This window comes from Vicugna pacos, chromosome 22, assembly GCF_048564905.1.
Source record: "Vicugna pacos chromosome 22, VicPac4, whole genome shotgun sequence".
Lineage (NCBI taxonomy): Eukaryota > Metazoa > Chordata > Mammalia > Artiodactyla > Camelidae > Vicugna > Vicugna pacos.
The window spans coordinates 4,032,964-4,047,869 of record NC_133008.1 but is presented as its reverse complement, the minus strand read 5'-3'; positions in this window follow the sequence as shown (position 1 = coordinate 4,047,869).

Below are 14,906 nucleotides of genomic sequence, written 5' to 3'. Positions count from 1 at the left end.
TTATGTTTAAGTCTTTAATCCATTTTGAGTTGATGTTTGTATATGGTGTAAGGGTGAGTTCTAGCTTCATTGTTTTACATGCTGCTGTCCAGTTTTCCCAATCCTTTGAATTTTTATATGAATTTTGGAATCAGTTTTTAAATACCTTACATCCTGTTCTGCCAAAATTCCACACATGTCTTTGGCCATCTCCAAAGCCACATTTTCTGAAGAAGTCTCTCTAGATCCCAGAAGAAAGGAATTTCTCTTTCGTCTGTGCTCCAATCACATTTGATATTATTTGATTACCTTTATTCACATTTGGCTGTATGTACTTCTCTGATCTTTCCAGCCATATAGTAAATCTCAAAAGATTAGGAATCTTGACTTGGTTCCCTCTGTCTGCTGAGAAATTAATTCTATGCTTTGCAGGAGTGAGCCCTGCAGCAAGAGGTATCTGCAGCACACATCTAGCTCATTGCTTGCATATTGTCAAGGAATCCTACAGATTTAGAATTGTTTATTGATTTTTGTCTCCAAGACGGCTCAGTCTTTTTTATTTCTATTGCAACTGCTGCAGTTTCAAAGAACAATGGGCTAATTATTTTCCAAATATCAAATCACACTCTAATTGTGTTGTCACACAAATTATGTGCTGTTGTGTCTTAATAACCTGCTTAGTGTTCACAGGCTCCTTCACTCATAGAACTTTTGGGAGAATGTCATATCCTTAGAGATAGTAACGCTGTCTTTGGCGACCCGAGCAGCAGTATCTGAACTCACTCCTGCTGTTTTTCCTGTGTCCCCTCTAGCCTTCCTCCAGCCCTCCATGGAGGGCCCTACATTTCTGCCTTGGAAAAGCCTGTTGCTTCTCAGGATGACTTCCCTATGAAAGATAATCATGTCCTTCTTGTGGGGACATTCAGTCCAGAGACCTGACAGCAGGGGAAAATGTTTAGCCTGCATTTGGTAGGACCTAAATTCTTCCATACTTATTAGAAGCAAATCCAATGAGGAAACTGTTTGGCATCTAACAAATCAGCATAAATGTCTGATAAGGCAGATCAGCTTCCCCATCCCACTTAGTGGTCATGTTGATGTGACACTCACCTTGGCTAACATTTTCTCCTGTGAGCAACGTAAAGTTCAAGACGTTAAGAATGGCTTTTTTTTCCTCCTTAGTCTTTCCACATTCATTGTGTTTCGTGAGATTATATGAATCCTGCTTATTTTCAGCACAGTACTAAGCTTTTTAAAAGGATCATGTGTTTAAAAGGCTAGTGGACAATTTTTTAGAAGACAGAAATCCTCAGATTTTGGCCCTAGAGTTGAATCTTGGTTAGTGATGAACGAAAATTCCCGTTAAAATTTTAAATTCAGTGATATCAAGTTTTAAAAATAGTTAAATATTAGTCAATTTCATTAAACACTATAGCAGTTATTTACTTTTAAGCCTGTTTCTGGGGTAACTTTGCATTGATTCCCTCCCTTTATTGATTCCCTCTTTATCAAATCCTTGAGAGCCCCTGTCGTCATTGTCAGTATCATCATCATCATCATCATGGAACTGATTTCTCTGGAAGATTCTAGGAAAATAAAGAGGTGGACGGGGTTATATGTAGGTCAGTGTGTGCATATACAATAAGAACAGCTGTCAGACATTAGATGCAAGATACCCATTTCATTTAGAGAAGAATGTGGTCATGAAATCCTGATGTGGTGAATGAAGGAAGCAGTAGGAACAGGATAGTCAGTGGAAAGGAGGAGGAAGTGAGTGAAGCGGGGAGCTAAGATCCTTGGTTAGGTGATCAGCACATTGGTGAGAATGAGGGGAGTGTGATGGCAGAATCATGTCCCTCCCCGGCCACAGGATAGCCACCTGTGACATGTTACTGTACATGGCAAAAGGGATGTCAGATATTTTAGAACAAAAATCTTAGAGGATTTCTGTTTCCTAAATTGTCTATTAGTTAGCCTTTTAAATCCATAGTACATTATTAAAGATTAGTGCAGGGGCACAAATAAAAAGGATTCATATAATCTCACCAGACATACTGAATGTAGAAAGATAAGGAAGAAAAACAGTCACTTATAAGTGCCTTGAACCATAAATTGCTCGTGAGAGGAAATGTTACACAAGGTGAATGTCACGGCCACATACATACTGCCTGAGTGGGATGAGACAAGGGGATCCTGAGATAAGACAATAGGGTGAGTAGCCTGGATTGTCCAGGTGGGCCGAATGTAATCACAGGGTTCCTTAAAATGGAGTATATTTCCCAGCTGAGTTTAAAATCAGAGGGAGGTGTAGCCATGGAGCAATGTTCAGAAAGGCTGCTGGCCATGAAAATGGAGGAAGTTGATGGGCACAAACTAAGGAAGGTGGGTGACCTCTGTAAACTGGAAAAAGAAAACAAAACAAGGAAACATTCTCTTCTAGACCCTCTAGAAGGAAGGAACCCTGCCGGTACCTTGAATTTAGCCCAAGGAGAACTGTGTTGCATCTCTGACCTCCACAGCCATAAGCTGATAATTCTGTGCTAGTTTAAGCTATTAAGCTTATGGAAATTTGTTACAGTGGTAATAGGAAAATAACATAGTGAGCGGTAGTGTAAGGGATTAAAGGTCTAGGATGGGGTGTGGATAGAATTCTGACATTTACTGCTAAAAAACAACCAGGTGAAGTGGGAAGGTGTTTTAAGGAAGACCTACCTGGCAGGGCTGTCAAGCAGACTGGAGCGAGCGGAGCCTTGGAGTTAGAGGAATCAATTAAATCTCTACCAGAAAAATAAGGAATAAAATGTAACAGGGCTTCAGTGTTAGTGGATGTAGGAATGGAAATGGGCAGAGAGATATAAACATTATTTTGAAATTAACTACAGGTTTGACGACTGCATGTTGGGGAGAGTTAGCCGATGTATGGACTGAATGTTTGCATCCCCTCAAAATCCATATGTCGAAACCCCATTTCCCAGGGTGATGGTATTGGGAGGCGGGGCCTTTGGGAGGTGATTAGTAGGATAAAATGAGGTCATTAGTGTAGAGCCCTCATGAATGGTATTAGTGTTTTTATACAGGGCCCCAGAGTGCTTGTTTCTCTCTGCTCTCTGGCCCATGAAGATAGTGGGAAGACAGCCATCTTCGAGCTGGCAATCCTCTCCCAGATACATTGACCTTGAAAGCCTCAGCCTCCAAACCGTAAGGAACATGCTGGTTGTTTAAGCCAACCGACCCACAGTAATTTGTTACAGCATCCCAGACTGACGAAGACAGTGGAGGATAACACTGAGTTTGGCACTGATTGACTGGAGAATGCTGAAACCCAGGGAAGTGGGCAGCACAGACGTTTACTCATTTAATCCTGCCAACACAGTAGGGGATAAAGTCTACATATTCCTCGCTATTTGAAAGGTAAGGAAAAAGAGGCACAAATAATAACAATGGCAACGACAACAACAACAACAATAATTTGTCCAAGATTCACACAGAACTCCCTGGAGGGAGAGTGAGAATTAATACTTATGCAGGCTGGCCCCAGAGCCCCTGCTCATAACTACTAAGTCAGACCATCTTGCTTATGTGGATCAGTTGTTTTCAACTGTGATATGAGTGTACTGTGTCCAGTAACTTATAATTTCAAAATACCTCACTGTAAGGGAAACATTAGTTGCAGGCATTACAAACCACCGAAAGCAAGACATACAAAAATAACTTGTTAGGGCAAGATAACCAAAAATGTTTTTAAATATTATACCTTCTGACCCTTTGCAATAAAATGTTTATATATAATTCTGTCTGGCTACAGAATAACATCATAATCCTGCATGTGGCTCATGGCTCCCATGTTGAACAGCATGGGCCTAGAGAATTTAAATGACTTGCCCAGCCTTGCCCAGGAAGCTCGTGGTGGGATCAGAGCTATAGTCTGGGACTTTTCCTTCCTATCCAACAAGTCTCTCATGGAAGTTTAGAAGCTTCTCCTTTGGTGCCCAGCTGTCTATCCATACTTATGACATCTTGTCAGGTGCCCCGGCCTGCTTCTGAATATCAGCTAGAACCCACTTCTGCTCATTTTTGCTCAGGTAATACCTTCTAGCAACTTCCATTGCCTTCTTGGCATCAGTTCTTACCTGGAAGGGTAGTGGCTAGAGATGGAAATGTGTCCACATGACAGGTTTTTCATAAATATAGTAGGAGTGGTCAGGAAGACGAGTGGAAGCAGGTCATTTAATATACAAAATGCATACTTTCAATGTATGTTTGTGTTTCCGAGTCCAGGCTTGTTCTACTTGTGCATTACAGGCCAACACATCAGGAGACCAGGTTTTGGGGCAAGAAATAGTGGCTTTAATTTGTAAAGCCAGCTGAGAAGATGGTAGACCAATGTCCTGGAGAACCATCACCCCAAGTCAGAATTCAGGCTCTTCTTATATTAAAAAGGGGAAGCGGGAATGCTTGGTTGTTGCAAACTTGGTGTGTGAATTATTTGTTGTTAGAATCCTTGGTTCTTTCAGCTCTTCACCTGGGTCAGATCCGTGTAAATCTCCAACAAATAAATGTTATTTTCTGTTCTGTATCTTGTTACCTTTGTACGAACGGAAAAGTGTTAATATCCTTCAAAGTCAGAGCCTTGAGAATAGTGTCTCCTGTATATTTCAGGCTCTAGGCAACATTGTTTCACAAAAGGTGCAGAAACAACAAGACTAAGCCTAGGAAACAGGGCACAGTGTCAAAGTCAAAGGAACAGATCTAATATGGAGTCAGATTTGTTCTTTCCTATTTCAGTAGTGCCATGGAGAAGGCACTTTTGGCAGCTTTCTGTAGGGTCCTGGAGGCATTCTCTCGCAGACTCTGTGCGCCTCTATTGAAAACCGGTCATCGCTATCTGCCCTGCTGGAAAAGCACTCCGCCTGTTTTGCCCTGAATATGTGTTATGTTTATAACTCATCTCTACTCCTTGGAAAACAACTCAATAAAAACTTAGTTGGTTTTCCACCAGCTCTGGGCAGGGGTGAGGGATAGCTTGTTATTATTTTATAAAAACAAAATATGAAAGAAGTCTTAAAACAGCACTGGGCACATAGGAGAGAGACAATCAATGCTTCCTGGCTTAAATCAAAAGTGATGACTCAGTGAGTCCATGGCTGCTGTATTTGCTGATCTAGTTATTCCTTTGCTCCATTACACTTTTATTTTAACTGAAAAAGAAATATATGCATATGGTTAAAAAAATTCAAACAGAGCAAAAAATACTCAAGTGAAAGAAGTTTTCCCTCATCCTCTGTTCTTACACGCCTCCCGTGAGATGCCACTGATTACAATCCTTTGTGTGCTTTTCCAGATATGCTATGCACATTCCCACCAATGTATGTAAATTCATTTAAAGTTTTACTTATATTTAACTTAAAGGGATTTAAATCCTCAAGTGGCTTCTGCCACGGTAATAGAAAAGAACAAATCTGACTCCATATTAGATCTGTTCCTTTGACTTAAACCCTGTGCTCTGTCTTCTAGGCTTCATCTTGCTTGTAAAACAATGTTGCCTAGAGCCTAAAATATACAGGAGAGCCTATTCTGAAGGCTTTGATCTTTAAGGGTATTAAACACTTTTCCAATCATATAAAGATAACAAGTTGCAGAATAGAAAATAACGTTTGTTTTGTTGGAGGTTTACAGGGATCTGACCCAGGCAGATAGCTGCAAGAACAAAGGATCCTAACAAGAAGGAATTCCTACACAAAGAAATTTGCAAAAACCAAGCACATAGGAAAGGAGCCTGAATTCTGACCTGGGGAGATGGTTTCCCAGGACATTAGTTTGCCATCTAGGTCTACAGAAACTATCTATTCCATGCCCCAACAACTGGTCTCCCAACTTACTGGCCTGTCCTGCACTGAGGAGAATGAATTTGGACTCAGTAACACTTCTACCTACCTAGCAAGCTGGGCACTGGAACTGAGGGCAGCTCTCCCACACACAGGGGCCTACTGTGAGCCCTTGATTATTCCCCAAAGTTGGGGTGTGGTTTACCCAGGAGGGATGGGGACTATGCACCAACACTCAGGCAGTCTGCTCCTTCTGGGGCTCTGACATTTTACCTCCCGCTCCCTGCCAGCCCAACACTTGGGACAGTGAAGCTAAGGCAGAGATCCTGCCTCCCTGTTTCCCAGCGTGTAAAACAGGAATGTGTACTCTTCCCAAGGTAGTTCTGAGCGACACCTGCGGGTGCTTGGTTCCCGGAGCAACAGTAAACCCAGCTCCTTGTGGGGGCAACGGGTGAGATTTCTGCAGAGACCTTAGCTGGAGGGCTGGGCCAGGGACGTAAAATATGAGCTGTTGGCATTGAAGGGTTAAAGAAAGGTGCATAGGCAGGACTGCTGCCTCCTTTGTGGTGCCCCCAGAGGTAAAACGCTTTCTCCCCATCTCTGCAACTCCCCTCCCAACTCCAGATACCTGCCTTCTCTCTGCTCCTCCTGTTCATCTGTCTCCCTCCACTTTTCCCCTCCTCCCCTCCTCCTACATTATTCTCCCTCCCTCAGTTCCCCACCTTCTCTCAGGATCCAGAGCGGATCGCTGGCCCTCCTGCGCATGCGCAGTCGCTGCCAGCTGGACCGCGGGTTGGAAGCTCCAGCTCCGAGCGGAGGATCAGCCCCAAAGGCTTCACAGCCCTGTCGCCCGGTAGGCCTTTGGCTCCTGCCTGGGGCCGGGGCCTCTGGCTGTGGAAGTGCAAGGTGGGGGGATCTTGGGAAAGGGGTCATTCGGCTGCGGGAGGGCGGTCGGCTTGTCACAGCCCCCCATGGCGCCAGTCAGCGTGTGTTCTGCTGAATTGCTCGGGCCAGGCCCCTCTGCCCGCGCCACCTGCCCCGGCGCCCCGGCCACAGCTGTCCATGGCCAGGTGTGCCCCTGCCGCCACTTGGCTCAGCCGGGATCCCCTCAGTCCGCGGCCGGCGTCCACTTCCCCTCTCCCGCCCGCGAGTCCTCTCCTCCCGGGCTTCCTCTCCTCGGCCGCCGGCCCGTCCCCGCCCCTGGGCGGGCTGCATCCCGGGCGGTCGTGGTCTGCGGACCCGGACGGGGGCGGGCACCTGGGGATGGGGCTGGGGCTGAGGCTCACCTCCGAGCGGGCCTGCAGCCCGCTTCCCCCACCCCGCTCTCCCTGCCCCGCGACCCGGGGCTGCCTTCCTCTCCCTTTCCCGCTCTCTGAGGTACAAATCAGCGGCGTGGGCGCTGCTCTCCCAGCTAAGAGCCTCCGGCTGTAACGCCCAGCTTCTGGTGGAGTAGGGAAAAGGGAGCGGCAGTTCTGAGGGAGCTTCTGTCTCCTTGCTCAGTATTTCTGCCCCAGGTAAGTACCTTGAACACTTTCAGGTGTTATGATGGCTGTGCTTGTTGATGTCACGTGTTTTTATAGTAAGAGGGATTAAAGTGGTGAAAGCAGGGCTTGGTTCAGTTAAAAATGAGCTGAAGGCATGAGGCTGTGACATCCTCCATCCTTCACTCTCCCAGGGTGAAACGTCAGACCGTCGATCTTAAAAAGATACTTACAGTCCCTAACTAGCCCAGCCCAGCTAGTGTGTGTTAACAGGAACAGCACCACCCGAGGCGTTGGAGTCCCAGGGACATTGCAGTCCTAAAGAGCTCCTGGCAAAATCTGTTTTTTTTTTGTTTTGTTTTGTTTTGTTTTGTTTTTTGTTTTTCTTAAATTGTGGGACAGACTAGTAGTATAGAGGGAAAAATAATTGGCAAGAAGGATTTTTTCATATAACAGCTTTATTGTGATATTGTTCACACACCATGAAGTCCACCCACTTAAATGTTACAATTCAGCAGCTTTTAGCATATTCACATTTGTGCAACCATTATTATTCCAGAACGTTTTCATCACATCAGAAAGTCCAGTGGAAATGAATGACCTATCCACTTCTTCCCACTGGTGGTTCTAAAGAAGTTTCTTGGCTGTTCCTGACCATAAATTAACTTGTTACATTCCATGAAATATCTGGGAGGAATTCTAATCAGAATTGCAATGAATCTGTCTATCAAAGCAGGAAGAATTAATGTCTTTATGGAATAAACTTCTTCTACACATGAATATATCTGGGACCCTATCTTTTCATCTGTCCAGAGCCAGGCCTATGGGAAATCCTCATTAATTCTTGGGTTTGTGGATGATGAGATTCAATACATCGTTAGATGCAACTGTAGACTTTCACAGAAGAGAAAAGTAACCTCCTAGAAGCCAAGTGATTCTCTGATGGTTAGAATTAGTGACAGCCAGTGCTGGAGTGTTCGAGTGGACTTGGTGCTTGCAGAGTTCTCCACCACCTACAGCTAAGGGGATTACAGTGTTCTTTTACTTTTTTTATGACGTTGCTTTTATTTTTGCTTATTATATAAAATTATTTTTTATTGAAGTGTAGTCAATTTACCATGTTAGCTTCAGATGTACAGCAGAGATTCAGTTATAAGCATATGCATATGTATATACATGTCTTTCAGAATGTTTTTAGTACAACTCATTACAAGAAATTGAATATAGTACCCTGTGCTATATAGTAGGTCCTTGTCATTTAGTTTATATTTATTAATGTGTATCTATTAATCCTCCCTTTCCTGCCTGCTAAAAACAGTTTGCTTTCTATGTCCATGAGTCTATTTCTAGCAGCACCGTTTTTGCTAGTAATATATGCTGGTTGGCTGCTTTTGGTTTCTGTAATTCCATCTTATGTGTGGGCGTTTTTCTTCTGGTGGGCTTGTGTGTGGTTTGCACACGTGATAATAGAGATCTGTATTTGGGCGAACTCCAGGCCTCGTGTAGTCCCTGGTACAGAGTGCCCACTGAACTGATGTTTGAACTTGGAAAAAAACAGTAAATTTTGGAATTTCCACTATGGTTGAGACTTCCAGGTTTCTATAACCTGTTTAGCTCACCTTAATGTTGGCTACACCCATACTGGGTAATTTGGTGGAACTTCATGGTATGGTGATGTAGAGACAGGGCCTTGTATGCTTCTTCTCTTTCTGTTTTGTAACACTCATTCTCCTGGGCCTTCCAGATCCTCCCCCAGAAGTGCCCAGGGCTGGCTTGGTGCTGCGCTGAGGCAATATTTGTTAATAAGGCCTTTCCTCATCTCTTCTGAGCCACCGTTTCTTTCTCTGCACAATGAGGGCTTAGACTAGATAAGCGCTTTTCAGTTTCTTTTAAAGCCATGTTTCCTTTGAGAAACAGAAAATGCAAATCTCTCCTCTCAACCCAACCTTTTAGATTTTGATAAGTCCTCCAAGGAGTGACATAGCTCTTTGTGGAAAATTGATGTGATTGTGATTCCAGGTGACAGAGAAAAGACTCTTCAGAGATTTATTGCAGGGAGAGTGCAGGAAAGGGGCAGTATGTCACACTTTCTAGTGTAAGCACTGGAGCAAAGGCTTGGGTTTAAATACGGTGTCTGACGTGGCCTCTCTCTAATCCTGCACAATGTGATAAACCTCTCTCCCTAGTTTCTTAATGTGTCGAGTTGGGGTGATAATATTTTAAGGCTTTTGTGAAACATTATTCACATAAGCCATTTGTGTCTTGGTAGATACAAGACCTGCTAGAGAGTCAGGTATTTCTTTACAAATATATATATATTGTCCACAGCACTCTGTCTGTGTGTATTTTGAAGTTCCTGGAGGGTGAGTGTTGAGTCTAAAGTCCATCGTGGGACAGGTGGCCCATGGGTCTGTGTGCCTCAGATGGCCCCCTCCTCCCCAGTCCTCTTCCTCTCAGTCCAGGTTGAAGTTCCCTAGTAGATTTTCACAGAGGTCTTGTGGAAAAGGCTTTTCATTTTATTGTTTCACCAAGCAGGGTTGCCATCATGATCTCTGTGGTCAGATTTTGGTGACCTGAAGGCTATGTAACTGGGGATTTCTATTTAATAAAAAGAAAAAATTACAAATACAAAATTAGACCTAGGGTGATGGCAGGGGCTATTGAAAGTGGGGACCATTAGCTTTGTTAGCTTCAGGTGCAGTGGCCTCTGGCCACGAGGACCCTTCCTCGTGCTCTGAAGTTGGGGGGACTAGTGGGTTCAGTGGGAATATTTACTGAGTGTATCTCATGGGCTGTGCATTGTCTTATTTGTACTGTGTGTTCCTTATTTGAGACAGTGAGCTCATTTAACCTCAATAGCCTCTTTAAAAAATTAGACTTTTTATTTTGAGATGTAATGTAGATTCCCATGTAGTTGTAAGAGATAATATGGAGAGGGCCTATGGACTCTTTGCCCAATTTTCTTTAATGGTTCCATCTTGCAAGGTTGGGGTAGTATTCATTCGTGACTCACTAATGCTTTTATGATTGTGTTATTGCCCTCATTTCTATTTATGAATAAACTGGTGTTTAGAGAAGCACACAGGCCTGCCCAGGTCACCCACGTGGTTAGTGTAGAGTCGGGTGGAACGTGGGCTTGGCATTTCCAGGCAGTAACCTTATGATGGTCTGTGCCAGGGAGCAGCATTCATTTTGCTTGTTTATTCATTCATTCAACAAACATTTATTGAATAAACTGTATGATTCAGATGCTTTTGTAGGGTTATCTGATTCTTCAGCAGTATGGAGAATCAGGTAATGTTTTCTTTTTTTTTTTTAATATGAGAAAAATATCTCTGAGAAGTTATGATCTCCCCAAAGGAAAAATAGCTCATAAATGAGGGATAGCACATTTGTATAGTTCCTACTTATGCAGGTGGTACTCTAGGCATTTTACATTTGCAAACTTCCATAATCCAGATGTATTCTTGTAAGGCAAGGATTTTTTTAAATTGTTTTATAGTCAAGTTTACAATGTTGTGTCAATTGCAAGGTGTTTTTATTTTGAATTTTGAATTGAAAAAATATTTTTGAGGGGGGTAATTAGGTTTATTTATTTGTTGCATTTTTTAAAATGAGGTACTGAGAATTGAGCCAAAGTCCTCGTACATGCTAAGCACGTGCTTTACCACTGAACTGTACCCTCCTCCCCAAAGCAAGTTTTCCTACCCATTATTCTGCACCTTAGGAGTTCAAATAAATTGGAATTGAAATCCAGATATTTTGATCCCACTATGGTTCTTTGCATTATATCCTGCTGAGAGGTGGGGAAGCAGTTCCTTTTTTCATTCCTTTATTCAGCAGTTTTGAGCACTGACTTTGCATCAGGGCCTGGCTAGGTGCTTGGAAACAGAAAACAAGAAATGACCCTTTCCTGCAGGGGATGGAAGCCTAGACCAAAAGCTGGGTAATGTGATCTTAGCTACAGTATCCATGTGCAGACGCTGAGGGCAAACTTACCCCCGATTTGCTTGGGCTTCCCTTGCATTCTGGCTGGTACACACCAGGTCGCCGCAGCCCAGTGAGGCACGCAGCCCACAGCACAGTATGTACCTCGAACTCTCCCCTCTCGGCAGGGCCTGCAACATGAGCGCCCCTGACTATGTGCAATGTGCTGAGGATCACCAGACTCTCCCCGTTGGGGTCCAATCCGTGGGGATCATCTTAGAGGAGAATTTCTTTTTCATTTATAATGGAATCTCCTTGGTGAGCCAGATCAGCCCGTGCGGCTCCCAGTGGGCACTCTGTATCTACTATAGGTATCACTATGTGCCCGAGAATGGATGGAGTGACTTCCAGACCCACCGCAATGTCATGGGCCTTGTCACCATTACCGACTGCCTCTTGGCCAAGACCATCTAGAAGCTCCATGCACAGAGGAGCTGTATGGCACCACACTCTATGACTCTCAGCTCTTTGTCTTTGTGCTGTATGGGGAGGTGGCCGAGCAGCCGCGTGCCGACGTGGCCTTCAATCTACGAGGACTGCAGGGTGGTGGAGAAGAGGATCGAGGACTTCACTGAGTCTCTCTTCATCTTGCCCAAGTCCAAGTGGCTGGATGGGGACCCCGAAAATTCTGGGGAGAAGACTCCCTTCCTCTACATCCTGTTTGAGAAGGAGGACTTCGTGGGACTGAACACAGACAGCAGGCAAGTCAACCTGGAGGCCGGGCCACCCTGGCTGTGTGAAAGGTTGCTTCCCTACATCCTGAATGGGATCAGCAAGAAAGAGGGCTGTCTTGTAGCCAAGGCGGGAAGGAGGTGCAGCCCGCCAGTTTTCAGACGTTTAAAAGTGAATCCGCCTTTGTTTCAGAGAGATTCTTTTAGGGTTAGTGTGGACACTTACTCCCCCTTTTCAGCCAGGACACTTGGTGGGACCCCTGGAGTTGCTGTCCAATAGAGTAGCCACAGCCAATGATGCTACTAGCGCTGGGGAGGAGGCTGGTCTGAGCTGAGATGTGCTGTAGGTCAAATGCACATCAGATGCTGAAACTTGTCTAGTAAAAAGAATGTAAACTATCTTCTTACTTTCTATATTGATTATATGTCAAAATGATAGTATTTTACATACAGTAGAATAAGTAAGATCTGTTCTTAAAATCAGTTTCTAGTTTTTTTTTCCCTTTTTTTTACTTTTTAAACGTGGCAACTGGGAAACATTATTTACATGACTCTCATTTCATTCCTGTTGGACAGCCTGTCGTGGGACAGTTTCATCCCTTTGTTTATAGATGAGACTCTGAATCCCGAGATGCAGAACGAAGCGCTGGTTGAGCTGGGGGTGGAGCGGATGTCTCCTGCCTCCCAGGCCCAGCACCAACACGGCTCAGGCCCTCTACCCTGCCTGACGGCCGCCATGCCAAGTTATGATATCAGAAACACTGCCAGGGTCTTCCGAATGAGCTCCTTACGCAGGGAAAGGCGTGTCACGGATAATGGGACAGGGCAGGGAAAAATTCGTCCTCACTTTGTCCCTGTGATTAGGTCAAAGGCCCCACTATGCCTTGGAAGTGCAGACGAGCTCTTCTGGGCTGCCTAGCCCCTCACCCTCTACCATGATTCCCTGTGTATCTTTCAAGTTGTCCCTCGGGCAGAAGAGGGTGAGATGTCTTTGCCGATGGGTGGTCCCCCTTTACTGGGGAGATTGAGGGGAGCTGTGTCCCCCCGGCCTACGGCCTCAGGCCTTAAGTCTTGAGAGCGCTCATGGCGGTCCCACAGGTGACGGTCGGAGGACCTGGCCCTTGCTTCCGGGCCTGATGTGGAGGAGGTGTTCTATGATTCTCTGTGATTCTAACGTCAGATTCTATTTTCTGGTTGTTGGTAAGTTGGAGGAGAAGATGCCAGAGAATTGATAAAAAGAAAGTCCACACCAGTCCTGTTAATGACAGGCACAGGGGATCCGTGTCCCACCTGCATGTGGTGCCTGGCGGGCTCTGGATTAATTTTGACTTCCTCCCCGGACATGCCTCTATGGTATAAGAAAGGGGAGAGGCATGTCGTGGCCATGATCTGTACTTGTCCTCACAAGGCCCTGTGATCTACGCACCTGCACTCCCCTTCTGCTCCTTATAGATGAGCTGGCAGGTTTAGTGGCCTAGGCAAAGCTGAGGGCACAGCTGCCAGCACTGGCCACACCCAGGCTGGCTCTGTTCACCTGATTTGTCACCTCCTGCTGAGCCCCCAGGCATTAGTCAAGGTAGGTGCATCGGTTCAACGTAAGCAGGGACCACCTTCTCACCCTGCACAGACTGGTGAGTGAGCAGTGGAACCCTGGAGCCCTGCCCCAGCCCCCAGGCCAGTGCCTCCTCTTTTGTCATAGGAGGCACTGGTGACATTTTTGCTCAGCAACTGCTTGGCTCTGAGTCTGCAGACCCACCACAGAATGCCAGCTTGTTTTTGCCTTTTGAAGTCTGCCCTTGGGATTTGGCGGAGTAGCTGGATGTGTGCTTAGCCCATAGTGGTTGACACTGTCACCATTGTTTTACCCAGAACCTCGTGTACCAGGCATGGCTCCTGGCACCACAATACAGCAGCGCATTAAACCTCCCTCCTTGTGGGTCTGTCTGTTTTGGTACCATAAGGTCTCAGCCAGCATCTGAACGTCAGTGAGATAACGCGGCCAGTGAGCTCGGGTCAAGCAAGTTCTCTTCCAGTCACTTTTACTCCATTGTTGCTTTTACTATTCCACAGTCATTAATTTTTAAAAGAATGCTTTGGTTCAGGAGCAGAGCCTAATTCTCCCCTGTTTCTCTTGGTGGGAGTGAGTAAAATTGTCCAGCTTGAAATGCGACCACATTTTGTAGCTCAAAAGCTGTCTACACGCATTTAGGTGAAGTTTTGGTTTGGGGCGCTGACCACGTTGTGGTCCCTCGGCAGCGCCGCTCCCCTCAGGCCCCTGCCTTTCCTGGATCAGGAGGTGAGGGTGGGTCTCACCGTCCCCACGTCCCTGTCCTCATCACACTCATGTAAATTCTTGTAAATGCTCTCAGTTGTTTTTGTTCTCGTGTGTTTCTAATTTTCGCTGTTCCTCTTTTCCTTTTTCTATTTTCCTTTTTCTCTTATACCACCCTGTGAGCATGTTGTTGGGTCTGAAAATGTGGGCTTTGCACACCCTGCATTGGAAATAGTCAGATCGCCCTCTGTGCTGTCTCCATCACTTTAAAAAGCAAAAACATAACAGTTGCCTTGATCCATATATTATCCTGGTCATCTTTTTATTTTCTAGTTTTTTGAAATTTTTGCTCTGTTAGCCCATCACCCACTGGAGTTTGATACCTGTTAAAGTCCTTGCTTTGAGGAACCTGTTTGTTCCTCCTTATATTTGGTGACAAATGTGCTCTTACTAATTTTGCTTATTTGTTTTGAAGAAGTGAGATGCGAATTGATTTAGGCGGCTGCTGAGGGATATTTTCATGGAGTATTTAAACTTGGAAAGTCAAAATCTGCAGCACCTTGCTTGATTCTGGCTTTTACACAAACGTGCTCGGTACGCGGTTCCTGGCTGTCGCTGTGTGACGTGCGTGACGGCGCTTCCTGGCTGGCGGTCACTGGTGAGGAAGTGGCCGGCTCGGGGGTGAGCAGCT